Here is a 21,230-nt window from a genome sequence, read left to right as displayed (position 1 = left end):
TAAATTGACACATAAAATTATATATATGAGGCATCTTCAAAAAGTTCATGGAAATACTCATCTTATCTTTTTTTTTTTTTTTTTTTAAAGATGACCGGTACCGGCCATCCCTATATGGGATCCGAACCCGTGGCCTTGGTGTTATCAGCACCACACTCTCCCAAGTGAGCCACAGGCCGGCCCTCATCTTATCTTTTAATTCTATTTGACCACTAATGCATCATGGATGTGAACCATAATTCAGAAAACACCAATTTAAAGGTTTTTTAAAGGTTTTTTTATATTGACCTGCAATCTGGCTCACTATAATTTCTTTCTGCTGGCCCCAGCTCTGCCCCTGGGGACAATCAAAACACATCTTCTCCCCCTGCCTCTGAATAGTCCTATTTGGAGACAACATCTCTCTTTCTTAAGTTTGCCCTTCTGGAATAATATTCCCAATCCCCTTAGCTCTCTCCAGAATGGGACTTTTAGTTTCTTCTCCATCTTGGTCACCTCATCATGCACGTTTGCTAGTATACCTCCTAATGTGTCATCTCAAAATATTGTCTGAGCAGCTTGGAGTTCGGCAGTTCCCATATTTACACAGAGAGATGAGGGCTGAATAAGCATAAAGATAGAACTGACTATCAGAATCATTTTCTGTTGAGCCAGTTATTTAATTTCCTCATCCAGCAAATGCTATTGATAATCATATTCCCAGTGGGAGACCCACAAAATCTGATCAGATTGTTTTCTGGCTTAAAACTTCAGCAATGGTTTCCAATTACTCAGGATAAAGTACCCATTCCTTCCAGTGGCCTGCAAAGGCCCTATGTGGTTGTAGCCCTGCCTGCTTCTTATATTTTTGCCAGCGTTGTATTTCACAACCATTTCCTTCTCTCTATGTTGCAGTATATGAACCTCTTTCAGGTCCTGGAATGTACTCTTTTCTGCCTTAGGAGCCTCACATATACATGACAGGTTTCCTCTGCTAAAGCCCCCCCAACACCCTCCTCTGACTCACTAGTCTAACTTCTTTCTATCCTCAGGTCTGTTTAAACATCTCTCCCTCCTGGCTAGGTTAGTGCCCCAGGTATATGCACTTTACACTCCTCTCAGTACTTTGCTTACTCATAATTTACTTGTAATTACTTATCTACTTTTCCCACTAGATTGTATGTCCCATGAGAATGAGGACCTTGTCTGTTCTGTTCACTGCTCTCTCTAATATCTAAGATTAAGCCTAGCACACAAAAGGTACTCAAATATGTATTGACTACCTAATATGCTCCAAGCATATTGGTGCTTGGAGATAAGGGATGCAAAAATAAATCCTAGCTTCCTGCCCTGAATAATGCCTAGTCTGGGGGTGAGGTAGAGGAGAAAAAGAAAAAATAAGTGCTATTTTCATAGTGTATACAGAAGACTGGGGAGCACAGAAGAAGGAAAAACTCAGTCTGCTTTAGAGGAATTAGGGAAGACTTCCTGAAGGGGATGGAAATGTGAACCAGCAATAAGAGCAGAGGGAAAAGAGCATTTAGACAGAGAAGATACTGTGTCATGACAGAGGCATGGGGGGCAGGTTATACGTGGGATGGACAAGAATCTGTGAGAAAAGGCAGCAGTAGGAGACCGTGGCGATGAAACAGAATCAACAACCAGTGACCAGATCAAGAGTTTGGATGTGATACTGCAGGCAATACAGGGAGAACAAAGGATTGTAAGCAGATGAATGACACTGTCAGATTTGGGTTTTTAACACGTCAGTTATTTATTAACTGGCATGTGCTAAAAATTTATTTAAATTTACTTAACCACTCCCAGCAAAACTTAGTGGCTTAAAACAACAACTATATTATGTGCTCATGGTTCTGGGGATCAGCAATTTAGTCTGGTCTTGACTGGTGTTATTCATGCAGTTTGGGTCATCTGACTGCTTAACTGAGGTTGTAAGTTCTATGATGGCTTCTGTTGCACATCTCCAGCAGGCTAGCCTAGGCTTCTTCTCATGACAGTAGAACAGTTCCAAGGTGAGAGTGGAAGCTGCAAAGGCCTCTTGAGGCCCAGGCTCAGAAGTTGCACAGCATCCCTTACACCAGATTTTATTGGTTGAATAAGGTCAGCCCAGATTTCAGGAAGAAGCAAAGTTGCATTGTACTGGAACAGGATGGGAGGAATTATTGTGGTCGGTGACTACACAACAGATAAGCGGTGGCATGGGAGGAAAATGAAAGTGTTACCAGCAGACCAGGCTTGTCTTGCCATCTCACATCACACAAATGACTCCAAAGTCCAGAAGCCGGTGCAAGGATTAGAAGGTTTATTCAGATAACCAGCATCTGGGGGATGACCAGGCTAAATCATCTCCCTTCTGATGCCTGTTCTAGGGCTTATAAAGGGGAAGAGGCAGGAAGATGAGGTAAGGGTCTTTGTTCTGAAAAAAGAGGGAGTCTGGGAGCAGCAGATGGTCTGAGTCAGATGTCAGGGTCCCATGATGGACTAGGAACTTCACCATCACAGAGTCGGTGGTCAGCTTCAAACCCTTGATGTTACCTCAGGCTCGGAGTTCTAGGGAGAGCTCAAGGATCATAACCTCAGTCAAACATAAAAATACCTGCCTTGAATTTCTAATTAATGTGGATGCAATTTTCCTTTAAGTAAGAGGGGGAGTTTATAATAAGCTAGGTTGTCTTGCCTCTCTCTTATATCTCCTCTTGTTTGCAGTTGATTAGAAAGGTAATAAAAACAAGTTAGTTTCAGGGGTTGGCCTGTGGCTCATTCGGGAGAGTGCAGTGCTGATAACACCAAGGCCATGGGTTTGGATCCCATATAGGGGTGGCTGGTTAGCTCACTGGGTGAGCGTGGTGCTGACAACACCAAGTCAAGGGTTAAGATCCCCTTACCAGTCATCTTTAAAAAAAAAAAAAAAAGTTAGTTTCGGTCCTTAGTTGTAGATACACAACCTCTGAAGTAAATCAACATAAGGGGGTGATTTCATCTCTGGGCGGTCTCTCAGTTCTGCTAACCTCGAGGAATTGATTGATGATTATCAGTTCCCAAGTTAATGGCTGACTGAAACTTTCTGCTTGGTCTTAGTTACCCCAAAGATGGTTGTTTTTCTGGCTAAGTTCCCTTTCAAAAGGATTTAGGACTGGTTAGAGTCATGCCATTGTTCAGTGAGATATAATGCCCGACCTAAGTCTGGAACAGGAGGAAGGAAAGGAAGAGATACAATAGATATTTCAAGAAAAAAATTTCAAGGGGCTGGCTGGTTAGCTCATTTGGTTAAAGTGCAGCCTTATAACACCAAGGTCATGGGTTCAGATCCTTTTACTGACCAACTGCCAAAAAAATTTCAGATTGTAATTTTTGAAAGTTACTTAAGTTGTCTAAACTTGTTTCCTTATCTATAAAATGGGATTTAAAAGAATATCTCCCAGGGTTTTTGTGAGGATAAGAAACAATAATGTATGTTAAACAATGCTTTCTTAGCATGGACTTGGCTCAGGTAAGTGTTCAACATGCAATAGTGATTATTGTCACTGTTATTAATAGGGCATCAAGAGTAAACACAGTTTCTGGCCTGGACCACAGGGTAGATGGTGGTGCTGTGTTTGAAGATGAGAAACAGATGGCAAGAAGAGCAGATCGGCAGGTGAGTGGTGATTTGAGTTGGCCTCTGGGGGCCTTGCTTGTCCCCCTTGCCTTATACTAAAGGCCCTCAAATCCTAAGAACTAATCCAAAGATTTTTTGTTTGTTTTGTTTTGTTTTTAGAAGATGACTGGTAAGGGGATCTTAACCCTTGACTTGGTGTTGTCAGCACCACACTCTCCCAAGTGAGCCACGGGCCGGCCCCCAAAGGTTTTTAACTTGGGATTACAGATGGGCTCTAGGAACTGCTCAAACCCCTGAAGTCATGTATAAAGTGCTATGATGGTCTTCTTTTTTTCTGAGAAGGGCTAAACCTTTTATCAGTCTCTCAAACAGATTTGTGATCCCAAAAAAGGTGAAAACCACAGATCCAAGCTATCTCTCTACTCTGACCCATGGCTGCCCCAACACCTGACCCTCTGCTACAATTGAGCTGTTGTATATCATAAGGAAGAAGGAATTCATGAACAAGACTAAGGCAACGTTGCTAAGCTTCCAGGTCTCTTGATATGGCTCCCCCACAGCCTGTAAAAAGCTGTATTTGGCACTATTATACTCTGAGGGTTTGGTTCTCTACCCCATTCTCTCTTTTGGGGGGGGGGTCTCGGGTGCACAAACTTGGATTAATCATAATCCTTTTTTACAACACACTTTTATCATGCATAACAACACATTTATGTATAGTTTTTTTTATTAATTTAGTTGTTTCAAATAATGTAGTAATCACCAAACATGAAAGCAAGAACCTTGGCAATAACCTAACTTTATGTTCGCTCCAGCCCATCCTATATACCACTACTGTATTGGTCCGTTTCTGTTGCTTATAACAAAATATCTGGAACTGGGTAATTATAAGTAAATGAAAAGTATTGCTTACACCTTAACACTTTCATAGTGGGTACCAAGCCTCCAACACATTAAACTTTGGGGGAACACAATTCAATCTATAATATTCTGCCCCTGCCCCCCAAAATTTATGTCCTTCTTACAGGTAAATACATTCATTCCATCCCCAAAGTCTTAACTTGTTTGCACTCAAAAGTTCAAAGTTTAAAGTCCCATCTATGAAGTCAAAACAAGTTATCTACTTCCAAGATACAATTGTAGGACAAACATAAGGTACATATTCCAGTTCAAAAAGGGAGAAATAGGCCAAAAGAAAGGAGTAACAGTTCCTAAGCATGTTTGACATCCTGTGCATACTGGTGTGGGGGTTGAGTCCCCAAGTCCTCAGGCAGCTCCACTCCTATGGCTTTATTGGTCTGAGGCCATGTTCTGGCTCTTGCAAGCTGGCATTGTACACTGGTAGTGTTGGAGTGAGCAAGACTGAAGTCATGTTGGGACCTAAAACTGGCTGGGTTGTGGAGGGGGGGAGGATTTTTAAAAGGACAGTTTTTTTCTCTCCATTCTTTCTTCCCATCCCCTGACTTTCTTTTCTTGCTTGCTAAGTAGAAAAACAAGGCTGAGAAGTTAATTAGTACTTTGCAAAGCTAACAGTTCTTTCTTTGAGACAAATGATCGAGGCCAAATGACTAGAAGCTGACCTTGGGCACCAGCCAAGTACACTGGCTCAAATCAAAATCTTGAAGGGTCCTGAGATAACAGCAAAGGTAAGAACAGAAACCAGATGAGCTCTTGGCAAGACCTTGTACCTGACCCATAGAAATGGACCCCTCATAACTTACATCTTCTCTCCTACTTTTTACCTCCCATATTCTGTTCCCTCAACTCCTCCTTTAAAAACTCCTCAGTAAATCTGAATCTTTGAGATGGGAGAGCCTACCATCTCCTTCAGCTGAATACATCTGCTTTTCTAACACCACCCATTTGACATCAGAGTTTTTTTTTTTTTTTTCTTTCTTTCCTTCTCAATTGGGCAGGAAGCTGGACCTGAGTTCGGTAATAGTAGCTCTGCAATTCTGGGGTCTCCATAGTGGTCCCACTCTCACAGCTCTACTGAGCATGGCCTTGGTGGGGTTTTTCTGCTGCAACTCCAACCCCACATTTCCTCTTGGCATTGCTCTAACAAAGGCTGTGTGTGGTGAATCCACCCCTGCAACAAATCTCTTCCTGGGCCCCCAGGCTTTTCCATACATCCTTTTAAATTGGGGTGGAGGCTCCCAAGACTTCACAGCTCTGGCATTCTGTGAGCCTGCAGACCTAATACTATGTGGATGACACCAAGGCTTCCAGCTTTGTATTTTCTGAAGCTGCAGGTCCACCCACACCTGGGTCCAATTTAGCCATGGTTGGAGAAGCCAAAGCAGCTGGGGTGCTGGTGTGAAGAGCAGTATTCTGAGATGGCTCTGGGCCGTGAACTTGTGGAGGGCACCTCGGGCCTGTTCCCCAAGAGGATTCTGTCTCCCTAGGCCTCTGGGCATTTAATGGAAGATGCAGCCTCCAAGATCTCCCTACTTGATTGCTCCAAAATTTAAAAACTGTGAACATCCTTATGATTTTTTGGCAATATAGTTATTTACGTAAGTTCAATAAGGATCTGTTCTTCTTGTAATAGGACACAATTGGAAGCACTGGTTATTTTACCAAGGCTTTGACTGGAATGTCATGTTTTCAGATATGACCAAACTGCCCTGTCATTGCCTGCCCCTGTCACTGCACCTCCCCGCTTCCCCTATTCTTCCCCTTCAGGAGTTAGCAGGAACTGAGGACATTGTTAGGGTCCACGTTCCCTTTTCCTTCAATGATATGGCTCAAATAGAAAAGCAATTAGGATCATATACTACAAATCCTTCTCAATATATATAAAAAAGAAAATTCTCACTTGATATGACATTTGTGTTATCCTTTCTTCCACTTTAAACCTGGAGGAGTAGGAGCAAGTCTGGACTGCACCTGACTCAGCATCCTCTGGGTCCCATGGCCATCCCACATACTGACCCAAATTGGAATTATCAACTAAAATCTCCAAGGGAGGTCACATGCTCACATGTCTCATAGAAGGGATTTTAAAAGGCTTCTTTAAAAACAGTCAATTAAGGCCGGCCCGTGGCTCACTCGGGAGAGTGCGGTGTTGATAACACCAAGGCCACGGGTTCGGATCCCATATAGGGATGGCCAGTTGCTCACTGGCTGAGCGTGGTGCTGACAACACCAAGCCAAGGGTTGAGATCCCCTTACCGGTCATCTTTTAAAAAAAAAGAAAAAAAAAAACAAACAGTCAATTAAAACAAAAACAAGGAAGTTACTCAGGAACCTAATGAAAACCCTGCACTTTTTATGTCTTACCTCACCAAGGCTGTAATATAATATACCAACCTTAACCCTGAAGTAGAGGAGGAATCTGATGGAGTTTGGATGTGTTGTCCCCTCCAAAATTCATGTGGAATTTTGATCCCCAATGTGGCAGTGTTGGAAACTGATTGAGTTATGGGGGCAGATCCCTCATGAATGGATTAATGCTCTCCCTGGGAGAGGGGGGATAAATGGGTGAGTTCTCGCTCTATTGGTTCCCGCAAGAGCTTGTTTAAAAGACCCTGGCACCTCCTCTCTCTCTCGCTTCCTCTCACCATGTGATCTGCTGTACCCACCAGCTGCCTGCTGTTTTCTGCCATGAGTAGAAGCAACCTGAGGCCCATGCCAGATGCAGCTGTCCCAGAATCATAAGCCAAATAAACCTCTTTCCTTTATAAATTACCCAGTCTCAGGTATTTCTGTTATAGCAACACAAAATGGACTAAAACAGAATCTAAAACTGAAAAACTAAAATATGACCAAATCAAACGCCAGTTGCTGGCTGCTGCTATCTGGGAAAATCAGAAACCATGAACACCTTAAGGCAAGACTCAGGGCAAGCCTCCCATTGCTCCCCCAGGTGACTGCTTGAAGTGTGGTAAACCAGGGCACTGTGCAAACGTCTGCCCAAACCCAAAGCTCCACCAGGGTCCTGTCCCATGTGGTGAGAAGGGGCATTGGGGAGTCGGCTATAGTAAAAGTGTCTCTGTACCTGCTCCAGTCCCTCCAAAAACCCCTACTGAGCCTGGTTTGGAGCTGTCTGACCTGCTGGGACAAGCCGCTGAAGACTGACTGATGAGACCCGGGGTTTACAATCTCTGCTGTCCTGCCTATCACTTCTGAATCCCAGGTAGCACTTAACTGTAACAGGTAAGCTCATTTCTTTCTTACTAGATAAGGGGACCACACACACTCAGTGCTTCCAGAATTTTCAGGCCAACTTTTTGATTCCTCCATTTCTGTTGTAGGGGTGAGAGGAATTCCAAACCAAAAGTCACCTCCCCTCTACCTTGTATTCTTTTTGAGGTACCTCTCACGTACCAGTTTATGGCCATTCCACATTGTCCGACTCCTATTTTGGAAAGGGACATTCTCACCAAGTTCCAGGCATCCATATTCTTTACTCCAAACCCACCTGAACCTCTTCTACTCTTATGCTGCCCTGGCTTGCTTCTCCCCTCTAATCCCCTATCCTGATATGGTTAACCCCAAGGTCTGGGATACCACTACTCCTTTGATCATTAACCACCCTCCCCCACTACAAATACAAGTTAAAAACCTTTCCATGGGCCGGCCCGTGGCTCACTCGGTAGAGTGCGGTGCTGATAACACCAAGGCCGCAGGTTCGGATCCTATATAGGGATGGCCAGTTAGCTCACTGGCTGAGCGTGGTGCTGACAACACCAAGCCAAGGGTTGAGATCCCCTTACCGGTCATCTTTAAAAAAAAAACAAAAAAAAAAAACCTTTCCATGTTCCCTCATCAAGCTCAATATCCAGTCAGTAAAGAGCCACTGAAGAGACTTAAGCCAGTTATTCAACAACCACTCCAGGCCAGTCTAATAAAAGAAACCCATCTTCCCAAAATATATCACCCCCTTATGGTAGCAGAGTAACTGACACCAGCCCAACTTAGTCCCCTTGAGCTCATGTGTGGAAGACCTTTTCTGTTGGGTAACTTCCCCTATAATCTTCATCCTTTGGGAGACTATTTACCTGCCTTAAACCACACCCAGCTATTTCTGCACAAATACACTAACACCCGCCTACCAAACGCTATTCCAATCCCTTTCTACCTCTTAACATTGAGCTGGGGGACTGGGTTCTCTCTCCTAAAAGACTTAAATCCAAAACCTCTTCAACCTAAGTGTACAGGCCCACTCAGGTACTTCTAACCCCCTCCGACTGTGGCAAAATTATCAGGCATAAGTGCTTGGGTTCATTTTTCCAGGTTAAAGAAGGTACCAGACTTCAATTCAAAACTCTCAGGGCATCCTGAGAAATATCATTCTCGGCTTCTCATGCCCACTTCTATCAGGCTGACATGGATACCTGAGGAACCCACAGAGGAGTCAGAATCCAGAGCCACAGAGGCCTAACTACTCCAGCCAGCATATATCTGACCTTGAACTGTCCCTGGCTGATGTCTATGTCAGCTGCAAGGGATTTCTATGATCTAATTCTATCTCTCCTTGTAAACACACCCCAAATCCTAGTCTCCAAGGATACACTTCTATATTTTCTTTAGGACTGCTACCTACAAGAAGACCTCAGGGACTTCTCACCCACTCAAATAACCCAATGGCTGAAAGTGGAAGATTAATCGTCCCTACCATGTTCTTTTTCAATCTGGAGAAGGCAACAAACCTAAAAACTCTGCCAACTGGATGGTCTAAGGGCCCATTACTATTACCCATTTTGCTCCCCATGCGAATTCCCTTTGTAATAATCTTCCTTCTGCTATCCGTAGGACCTATACTTCTACAACAATTCTCTTGGTTCCTCCACAATGACTCATGAGGGGGTAACTGAAATTCTGATGATGAGAGATGCCCATTATCATCTCCTCCAGCCTTAAGGACCATGACAAGGAAAACCCCCAGATTATTAACCCCTCGTCACCCCTCTTGTCAGCATGAAGAAGTTATAGAAGATGGATCTTCATCCATATACCTGGTCTGGGGGTCTCCCTAATAACAGTAACTCATGTCATTTTTCTTTTTACCAAACACAAAAGGGAGGAATATTAGGCCTCGTGGCTAGCTTAACATCAGCACAGCCAGGTTAAGCAACTTTCCCCATTCTCCCCCTCCCCTTCCCTTTTCTGCTCTGGGAACTGAGATTCCCCTCCTGGGTAGGGGAAAACATTACTGTTATCAAGGGAACATCTTGTGGGTTGTGTCTAGCAGGCTTCAGGCTAAAATGCTTTGTACTGAGATAGTGACTAATCAGAAGCCTATGACTTAACCTACAAGATGTTATCAGATGGCAAGGACTGTGCCACCTTGCATATCACTGATTTCAAAATTGCCCATTACTCTGAACCCTTCCTAAAAGTCTTATAAACCCCCTTCTATCCTTAAGTTTGAGGGAACTAATCTGGCTCAATCTCCCATCCACGTTAGTGAAATAAAGTTTTTGGCCAAAATGGTGCCTGGCTCAGGTCTCTTTCTCTTCTCCATCTCGCCAAACCTAACAAGGGGTTCGTGACCCAGACTGCACAACGGGTTTGAAGGGTCTGTGAGCCCTAGCCTGATAATTGGCATTGCTCAGCAGCAGGATCTGAGCAGATAAGGGAGCCAATAGCCCCTCAGGAGGGGGAGGAAATGTGGCTACCCTTGAGTATGTTGTATCTGGTGGCTACTTTCTTGCTGACCAGGGTCTGGCTGCTGCTCACTATACTGCGAGCCGGCATGGACCAGGCACTCCATGAAGCCATGCAATTTCGGGATTTGCAGCAGAAATCTGACTTGTTGGAAGCACAGGTACTTGTCCTGGAGGCTGAAGTGCAGCAACAGGTCATCCCTGTTTCTGACGCTGGGGGATGTTCACAAACCCAATGATGAGTTAGGGGAGACTATGTGTCCCCTGGCACGACCTGTTGTTTATCAGAAAGTGAAGCACAAGCAGTCTATAGGACTGAGTGGACATCTGGTGGGCAACCCTCAGGTGATCCAATTCACTATCTATGTCTCGTATACCCAGGTCGAATTACTTGACTTGGAAAAACAGTTTTGGCAAAAACAGGGGGAGCTCCTGGCTGCCTGGCTGCTGCAGTTATGGGACCTAGGGGTGGATAGTGTGATGTGCTCTGGTGAGGAGATGGAAAAGTTAGCCTCTATTACCAAGCACCCACCCCTGAGGCAGCAGCTACAGAATAGCTGCAGATATGCCCAAGGACATGGTAACCACTCCTTAATGAACTGGGTGAATGCAACTAGCCAAACCATGTGGGTGAATACTGGAGAACTGCCCAAAACTGTGAGTAAATAGCAAACATATGCCAAGTTGGTTCAAATAATTCAGGAGCTCGGGATGCAGCAGTCCATGTTTAATGTGAATACCCATGGTCTGGATGATGAACGTTTTACAGCCAGCATGAGAGATGTAGTGCTGCAAAATGCCCCTTTAATGTCTTTGGGGGTCACTAATGGCCATATTGGCCTCATATGTTGGTCATCCTACACATGAAGTAACGACCATGATGGCCAGTCTGGGTGAAGTAGAGGAGAAGAGCAAAAGGGGTCCAAAAGGTGGCTAAGACCAAACCCTCAAGAAATGCTTGGGATTTTCTCCCAATGGGACCAAGCAAGCCCAGTCATAGGCAATGTGGCTTGACTTGCTCACAGCAGGGGCTGATAGGGAGAAAACTAACCAGAAACCAAATGTGGTCCTGTTTGCCTTGTGGCAACAATTGCTCCCCGAACAGCGTTTCACCAAACATCTGGAAACAGGTGGTAAGGTATGCCCCATGAATTTAAAAGATTTTTTTGGTTACTTCCATGGAGGGGGGTGCACTGTTCTGTTTTGATTAGGGAGCAGGCTGAGGTGCTCATCTTTTAGGGGCAGAAGAGGACTAGAGGCCTCACATTGAATTAGCAACACACTGGTCAGGTACAAATGTGCAGTGTGTATTGGTGTTGGTGGATATCAGTGCAGACTGTAGCCTGATATATGGCAATCCAGATAAGTTTCCAGGGGCCACAGTTCGTGTTGATGGCTATGGAGGACATGCTATTGAAGTCAGAGCTCTGTCATTGCCATTGGGCATAGGACAATTGCCCCTCATGTATATACTGTGTATGTATCCCCAGTAGCTGAATACATCTTGGGTATAGATGTACTTTATGGTTTGCACCTGCAAACAAGAATTGGAGAATTTTGGCTGCAAATATGGACAATAAAGCCTGTGTTACGGACTAAACATAACCCACAGATGTTACCCAAGCCAAGACGTGTAGTCAATGTGAAGCAGTATCACGTACAAGGAGGACATGCAGAGACAGGTGCTACCATATTGGAGTTAGAGAAAGTTGGCATTATTTGCCCAGCACATAGCCCATTTAATGCCCTGGTATGGCCAGTGAAAAAACCTGATGGTACCTGGAGGATGACTGTGGATTATCGAGAACTGAACAAAGTAGTGCCTCCTTAGTGAAAAAACCTGATGGTACCTGGAGGATGACTGTGGATTATCGAGAACTGAACAAAGTAGTGCCTCCTTTGCATGCAGCCATGCCTTAGGTTCATGATTTAATGGATCAGCTGATGACTCACCTAGGAACTTATCATTATGTACTGGACCTTGCAAATGCTTTTTATCTCAATTCCAATTTTGGCTGATAGCCAAAATCAGTTTGCCTTCACCTGGGAAGGAAGATGGTGGACCTTTCAAGTGTTGCCCCAAGGCTATCTGCATAGCCCAACCATGTTATGGTTTAGTGGCTGGAGACTAGGCCCAGTACAGTCACAATGTTTCATTATATTGATGATGTCTTACTAACCTCTGATTCTGTTGCAGATTTAACCCAGGCAGCTCCAACGCTGATAGGCCATTTGGAACAATGTGGGTGGGGCATGAACACAACCAAAGTGCAAAGAACTGGGCTGTCAAATTCTTAGGAGTGGTCTGGTCAGGTAAGATGTGAGTCATCCCAGAAGCAGTTATAAACAAGATACAGTTATAAACAAGATAACCTCGGCCCACAACAGTAGCTTAGCTGCAGACATATCTGGAACTTCTCGGGTATTGGAGAGCTTTTGTACCCCATATGGCCCAAATGGCACATCCACTGTATGCATTAACAAAGAAAGGAGCCCCCGGGGATTGGACTGAGGAAGTAGAACAGGCTTACCGGGCTACAAAGAGGGCAATACAGCAAGTGCAGGCTTTACAAGTGGCTGATCCCACTCAGCCTTTTGAATTAGATGTACATATAAACCAAGAAGGGTTAGGATGGGGTTTGTGGCAGAGACAAGACTGATTCTGAACACCTATAGGATTCTGGTCTCAGCTCTGGAAGGGCGCTGAAGTGTGTTATTCTCTGATAGGGAAACAGTTAGCAGCTGTGTATTCTGCCCTGACATCACAGGAACTGCCAAGGTCCTAGCAAGGATGACATACCCCATACTGGGTTGGTTGCACACGTGGGCAACCACCCCCAAAACAGGTGTAGCTCAAATCCCCACTCTGTCCAAATGGGGAGCATATACAGAACAAAGAAGCACTGTATCAACTAGTCCCCTGTCTAATGAGTTGCAAGCTGTGCTAGGACCAATGGAAATAGTGGAAGAGACCTTTGTACAACCCCTACCCTGGAAGTAGAGGCCACACCATTCCATGATGGACAGGGACCTATCACAGAGCAAGCTTGGTATACAGATGGCTCTAGCATGGGCCACTCAGCATCATGTTTGGCTGTTGCTGTCCAGCCCTTAACAGATACCATGTGGTATGAAAATGGCATAGCACAAAGCAGTCAGTGGGCTGAATTGAGAGACATATGGATGGTGATAAAAAATGAGCCTGGGCCATTAACCATCTTTTCCAACAGCTGGGCTGTGTACAAAGGTTTAACCCATTGGATCTCTACTTGGAAATATCAATGGTGGATGGTAGGCCACTGACCCCTGTGGTGACAAGCCATATGGCAAGAGTTATCGGAATTGGGACATGAGAAAAAAGCAACCCTTTTCCATGTCACAGGACAAACCCCCTTAGACAGTCCAGGCAATGATGAAGCAGATGCCTTGGCTAAGGTAAGATAGCTGAAGAAAGCCCTAGCCGCTGATATAGCCCAGTGGTTACATTGACAAATGCAGCATGCCTGCAGCAAAACCATGTCGATGGTTGCTCAAAGATGGGCCCTGCCCATAAAATTGGAAGATGTAGTGAACACCTGTCACATTTGTCCAGTATGTGCTCAAGAAAATCCAGACCCCTGATGGGTGCCACATATAGACGGGCAAATAACCAGTGGAATGGTGCCCCTTACTCAATGGCAAGTGGATTTTGTGGCACCACTGCCAACGTCAGGGAATTTCAGGTATGTCTTCACAGCCATTGATATAGCTACTGGTCTTCTGTTCATATGGCCTTGTAAGACCACAGACCAGGTAAACACTGTGAAGGCATTGAATAGCCTTACAACCATGTACAGTTGGCCCCTGGTTATACAGAGTAATGATGGAACCCACTTTACTGGACATGAGGTACAGAAGTGGGCTTCCCAGTTGTCTATTCAGTGGAAGTTACATGTAGCATATCACCCCCAGGTAGCGGGAATGATTGAACAGTACAATGATCTTTTTATTTATTTTTTATTTATTTATTTATTTATTTTCTTTAAAAGATGACCAGTAAGGGGATCTTAACCCTTGACTTGGTGTTGTCAGCACCACGCTCACCCAGTGAGCAACCGGCCATCCCTATATGGGATCCGAACCCGTGGCCTTGGTGTTATCAGCACCACACTCTCCCGAGTGAGCCACGGGCCGGCCCCAATGATCTTTTTAAAAGGGGACTAAGGCTATCCGCCCAACCCCTATCCCTGAAGAGGTGGACATGGCAGTTATGGCCAATAGTCAAAGTCCTAAACGAGAGCCCCCGCAAGGGCGGGACCTCTCCAGTGGAAGCTCTGTTGCATAGGGCTGCAGCACCTATTCAACTGCAAGTTACTAAGGATGAGCTTTTGAAACCAGGATATGGTAAGAATGGAAATATTCTCTTACTAGCTCCAACCTGTTTACAAGGACAGACAGTACAGTGGGGATGGCCTAACTGGGCCTTGGGGGAAAGGATTGGAGGAGGACTTGTTTCACCTGGGGTGAAAAGTACCTGGCCTCCCAGAGTAAAGGTAATGTGGCCTGCAACAAATAGACACTCATTCTAAAGGGCACATTTGTAGTATCATGATGGCCAATTATGAGTTCCCCTATACTGTTACCTGTAGAACCTACAGATCCAATAGTGTTAGCTGGTAATGTATGGTATCATAGACCAGGTAAGATACCCATTCCTGCAACCATCCTTTCTCAGGATAGCAAACTGGCATGCATTCTACCTGAAGGACGAGAACTCCCCCTATTGGTACCAATAACCCTTTTGTCTTTTCACCCATAGTATTGTGGCTGCGGGCACCAGTTGACTGGGCACAAACATACATTCATGTGGCCAAGGTGTCAGCTTTCTGAATATGTACTGAGCTTCCCATCAGTGTGGCTGCAGGATCCCCCTGGAAAATGATGAACACCAATGACGACCACTAACCAGACATGTGCATGGGAGGGGATTTCGTGGCTAATAGCTGAAAGGATAGAGCTATGGGGACAAGCCTTAAGACATACTGAATGAACAATAGGTTATATGGATACAATGGTCAGCTATCCTCACTAAGGGAAGATCACGGAAGATTACAAACTCGAAGATTGTAGAGCAAGGGATCCTGAAGGGGTGGATTGTAAGGAAAATTGGAATATTAATGGTCAGGATCCCTCAGATGTTTGGAATCTTGCCAAGCATGACCTAGCCTGTTTAATATAAATATGCGCACATGCACCCAGGTATTCCTTGGTTATTGTTTGATGTAATTGCACATGCGTGCCCAGGTATTCCTTGGCTATCTGACTCGCAAAGTATAAAGGACATCTGGCGGCTCTCATCAACAGTGCCCTCGGGATGCCCCAGGAGACTAGGGTGGCTGCTTCTAGCTACCTATTTTTACCTTTATTCATCTGAATAAATTGCATCTGAATAAAGCCTATTAATTTTTACTCATGGCTCCCAGGATCTTTTTTGATTATCTAGCTCATGACCTGCATGTGAGGAGTTTGTGATCCAGTCTGCACAATGGGTTTGAATAGTCTGTGAGCCCTGGCCCAACATTCTGAAAATGCTCTCTGCTGCTCCACCACATGGCCAGGCTGCAAATTTTCCAAGTCTTTACACTTTACTTCCCTTTTAATTATAAATTCTGGCCTTATGTTATGCCTTTGCTACCATAACTCAGCATAGGCTGTTCATGAGGCTTCCTGAATGCTTTGCTGCTTAGAAATTTCTTCCATCAAATACCCTGGTTCAGCACCTTTAAGTTCCATATTCCATAAAACTTTTGGCCATGAACAGAAAGCAGCCAAGTTCCTTGCCAGTTCATAGCAAGGGTGATAATTACCCACTTCCAAAAAAATCTCCTTTTATAAATATCTCAGATCTTCTCAGAATGGCTTTTGCTGTTCATATTTCTATCAACATTCTGGTCACCACCATTTAACCAATCTCTAAGAAGTTCCAACTTTTCCCTGGTTTTCTTGTCTTCTAAACTCCCACCAGCAGCTAGGCTTTTTCTAGCCTGCTCCTTCAAATTCTTCCAGCCTTTCCTCAATACCCAGTTCCAAAGCTGCTTCCACATTTTCAAGTATTTGTTATAAGCAACACCCCACTTCTCTAGTACCAATTTTCTGTATTAGTCTATTTCTGTTGCTTATAACAAAATATCTAGAACTGGGTAATTTGTAAGAAAACAAAATTTTTTGCTTACAGTTTCAGAGGGTGGGAAGTCCAAAGTCCAGGGAACACATCTGATGAGAGCTTCCTTTGGTGGTGACTTCAGTGACACAGTGTATCACATTGTGAAATGGTGGAGCAGAGAGAGACTCTCATGAGCACTCTCCTTTTAAAGCCCTCAGAATCACACCCATGACCGTCATTATTAATCCATTCATTAGAGTACGGTCATCAGAATCTAATCACCTCTTCAAGGTCCCACCATTCAATTACCATAATTTCTCACATTCTTAACACTTTCACAGTGGGTACCAAGCCTCCAATACCTTGAACTTGGGGGGGGGGGGACACAATTCAATCCATAATACCTATCTGTGTGAGCCATTATTCTGAACCCCATGGTGATAACCATTCTTTCCTTTTTACATAGTTTTACTGCATGTGTCCTTTTTAAATGTTTTTAAATTCTTAGTTGTATTTAACTTTATGACATCAGAGTATTTATGTCATCAGAGAAAAGCAAACTATTTTTTATTGGTTATGAATATTCATGAGGTACAAAGCTGATTGTCATCCCTCATGCCCAAGATGTGAAGGCCAGGTTCATACTGGCAGCATGCCCAATACCACAAATTGCATTTGCACCCCATGTCCCCCACCTAATTATCCCCAACCTCCCTCCCCCTCCCGTTTGTCCCCTCCCCCACTCCACTTTGTAGCCCAAGGTATGTTCTCTCCCTCTGCAAGTCCAACGCACCACTGTGGTCTTTCATTCTTCCCTTCTTTCTCTTAGCTCCCACTTATAAGTGAGCACATGCAGTATTTATCTCTCTGTGCTTTGCTTATTTCACTCAACATAAGTTTCTCCAGGCTCATCCATGTTGTTGCAAATGGAAGAATTTCATTATGGCATAGTATTCCATGGGGTATATATACCACAGTTTCCTTATTGAATCATCCGTCGATGGACATTTAGGTTGGTTCCATGTCTTGGCTATTGTAGAGCTGCAATGAACATGGGAGTGCAGGTATCCCTTCAACATGATGATTTCCATTCCTCTGGGTATATACCCAGAAGTGGGATTGCTGGATAGCATGGAAGATCTATCTGTAGTTGTTTGAGAAACTTCCACACTGTTTTCCATAGTGGTTGTACTAATTTACAGTCCCACCAACAGTGCAGGAGTGTTCCCTTCTCTCCACACCCTCGCCAGCATTTGTTGTTCACTGTCTTTTTCATTATAGCCAGTCTAACTGGGGTAAGGTGGTATCTTGATTTAGTTTTAATTTGCATTTCCCTTATGACTAGTGATGTTGAGCATTTTTTCATGCACCTGTTGGCCATCTGTATGTCTTCCTTTGAAAAATGTCTATTCAGCTCCTTTGCCCATTTTTTAATTGGGTTTTTTTTTTTTTTTTTTTTTTTAACTGTGTAATTACACAGTAAATGAGTTCTTTGTATATTATGGATATTAAGCCCCTGTCTGATGCATACGTAGCAAAAATTTTCTCCCACTCTGCAGGTTGTCATTTCACAGCTTTTTAGTTTGATATAGTCCCATTTATTTATTTCTTCTTTTGCTGCTTGTGCTTTCGGGCTTGTTCATAAAGTCTTGCCCAGACCTAGTTCCTGAAGTGTTTCATCTATATTTTCCCTTAGTAATTTTACAGTTTCAGGTCTTATACCAAAGTCTTTAGTCCATTTTGAGTTGATTTTAGTATATGGTAAGAGGTACATATCATTTCATTCTTTTGCACATGGATATCCAGTTTTCCCAGCAATTGTTGAAGAAGCAGTCTTTTCCCCAATGTAGATTTTTGTTGCCTTTGTCCAATATCAGATGGCTGTAAGCCTGAGGGGTGATTTCTGGATTCTCAATTCTGCTCTACTGGTCTGAGTGTCTATTTTTATGCCAGTAGCATGCTGTGTTGGTTACAATAGCTTTGTAGTATAATTTGAAGTCAGGTAGTGTAATGCCTCTGCTTTCCCCCCTCCCACCCCTCAGGATTGCTTTGCCTATTGGGGGTCTTTTGTTGTTCCATATGAAAGTTAACATTGTTTTTCCATTTCTGTGAAGAATGTTGGTATTTTGATGGGGATTGCATTGAATCTGTAGATCTCTTTGGGTAGTATAGACATTTTCACAATGTTAATTCTTCCAATCCAAGAGCATGGAATATCTTCCCATCTTTTTGTGGCTTCTGTAATTTCTTTTAGAAGTGGTTTGTAGTTCTCATTGTAGAGATCTTTCACCTCCTTGGTTAAATTGATCCCTAGGTATTTTATTTTTTTCATGACAACTGCAAATAGGCTTACTTTCTCTGTTAGTTCATTATTTGAGTATATAAATGCAACTGATTTGGGGACATTTATTTTGTATCCTGCAACGTTATTGAAGTTATTACCAACTGTAAGAATTTTTGACAGTCTTTAGGTTTTTCTATATATAGCAGCAGAAATGTAAATTAAAACCACAATAAGATATCAAGACACACCCACTAGAATAAAGTTTGATTTACAATACCAAGTGTTAACAAGGATGCGGAGCAACTGGAACTCTCATACACTGCTGATGGGAATGCAAAATGGTAGATGGGAACGCAAAATTGTTTTCCACATTGGAAAACAATGTGGCAGTACCTTAAAAAGTTAAACATACATTTACCATATGACACAGCAATTCTACCCCTAAGTATTTACTCAAGAGAAAAGAAGGGGCCGGCCCGTGGCTCACTCGGTAGAGTGCGGTCCTGATAACACCAAGGCCGCGGGTTCGGATCCCATATAGGGATGGCCGGTTTGCTCACTGGCTGAGCATGGTGCTGACAACACCAAGTCAAGGGTTGAGATCCCCTTACCGGTCATCTTTTAGAAAAAAAAAAAAAAGAGAGAAAAGAAAACATGTAGGGCTAGCCAATTAGCTCACTTGGTTAGAGTGCAGTGCTGATAATGCCAAGGTAAAGGGTTTGGACCCCCATACCGACCAGCCACCCCCAAAAAAGAAAACATGTACACACAAAACCATGTACACAAATGTTCTTAGCAGCAGTATTGGTAACAGCCAAAAACTAGAAACAACTCCAATGTCCACCAACTAACTGGTGAATGGATAAACAAATTGTGGTATATCTTTACCATGGAATACAATTCACCAATAAAAAGGAAAAAAAAAATTAATACAACAAAATGAATCTCAAAAACACTATACCAAGTCAAAGAAGCCAAACACAAAAGACTATATACTGTATAATTCCATTTATATGTGCAAAAATTTCCCAAGGCCAGATATTTGGAAGGATTCACCAGACTTCACAAAGCATAATCACCTAAGATCTTTAAAGGCAAAGGGACACAGGGCAGCAAGAGAAAGACTGAGCAGGTAAGCATCAAGAATCTGAGAGACAGCCCATGTGCCAGTTCTTCATGGTCCTTATTCACACATGGACTGTACTGCAAAGTGTCTTTGGATTGAATCGCCATGATCTGTGTGAGGAATCCTTGCTTTCAGAGAACTCAAATCAGAACTTTCCAGCAGGGTTTTTATACTCTGGCCATGTAATCAAGCCAGACACACATAAGCAGTTAGAACAGTTGCAAACCCTTAGCAGAGAAAGCAACCCTGACGGTCACAAGAGGAGCTTCAGACTTTAAACCGCACATCATAAATGTCACCTTATCTTGGCCAAAAGGGAAAAACTAGAAATCCAGGTGTCCCCAGAGATAAAGATAGAGCTTTTGCAATCAAGGTATAAATCAACTCTATCTTCCATGATATAAAATTCTAGAATTGACAGAACTAGTGACAGAAAGCAGATCAGGGGTTACCTGGGATCAGGGATGGGGAGGAAATTGAGTGCAAAGGAGCATAAGGAAACTTTTTAGGAGATGGAATTACATTCTACATCTTGATGGTGATGGTGGCTATGCTATTTTATATAATTATTAAAATTCTTTAAACAGTACGTTTAAAATTGATAAATTATAGGACCACCCGTGGCTCACTGGGTAGAGCGTGGTGCTGAGAACACCAAGACTACGGGTTCAGATCCCTATATAGGGATGGCAGTTTAGCTCACTTGGAGAGCATGGTGCTGACAACACCAAGTCAAGACTTAAGATCCCCTTACAGGTCATCTTTTTAAAATAAAATAAAATAAATAAAATAGATAAATTATATTGTACGTAAAAAATATTAAAAAAGAAAAAACTGTTCTTTCAAAAAGAGCATCATGCTAGATTTACTCTTTTAGGATTAAACTTATTCACTTAATATTTTATTGCTAAGATACATCTATATTGTTATGTATCACTATAGTTCATTTGTTTTGACAATTGTATAATATTCCACTGTGCAAATATTCCATTTTATTCATCCACTCTCTTGCTCTTGTGGGCATTTGAGCTACTTTCAGGCTTTTGCTTTTGTGAACAGGGCTGCTATGAACATTCTTGTACACATTTCCTGGTGTATATATATGAATTTCTCTAGGATCTATCTCTAGCATTGGAGAAACTGGATTGTAGGGTAGGTGAATGTTCAATTACAGGAGATAATCAAACTGTTTTCCAAAGTATTTCTCTGCTTTTCTTACCTGGATCTATCTGTCCCCAATTACATCCCAGAGGCAAGAGTCTCTCTCCTCCGGAACTATCACTGCTTAGTATTCAATTAGCACCAGGCTCAATAGCTAAGAGACTAAGGACAGACCAGACACCTGAGGTCTCTCAGCCTCAGCAAATACAAAGTACATAGTAAACAGCAGGTGGGGACCATATGCTCTGGAGCTCCATCTTCTTAGCTTCACTTCATTTTGTGTCTGAAAGACTTTCCAGAGCCCTCAG

Source organism: Galeopterus variegatus, unplaced genomic scaffold, assembly GCF_000696425.1.
Source record: "Galeopterus variegatus unplaced genomic scaffold, G_variegatus-3.0.2 Scaffold242, whole genome shotgun sequence".
NCBI lineage: Eukaryota > Metazoa > Chordata > Mammalia > Dermoptera > Cynocephalidae > Galeopterus > Galeopterus variegatus.
This window is presented reverse-complemented; position numbering follows the sequence as displayed.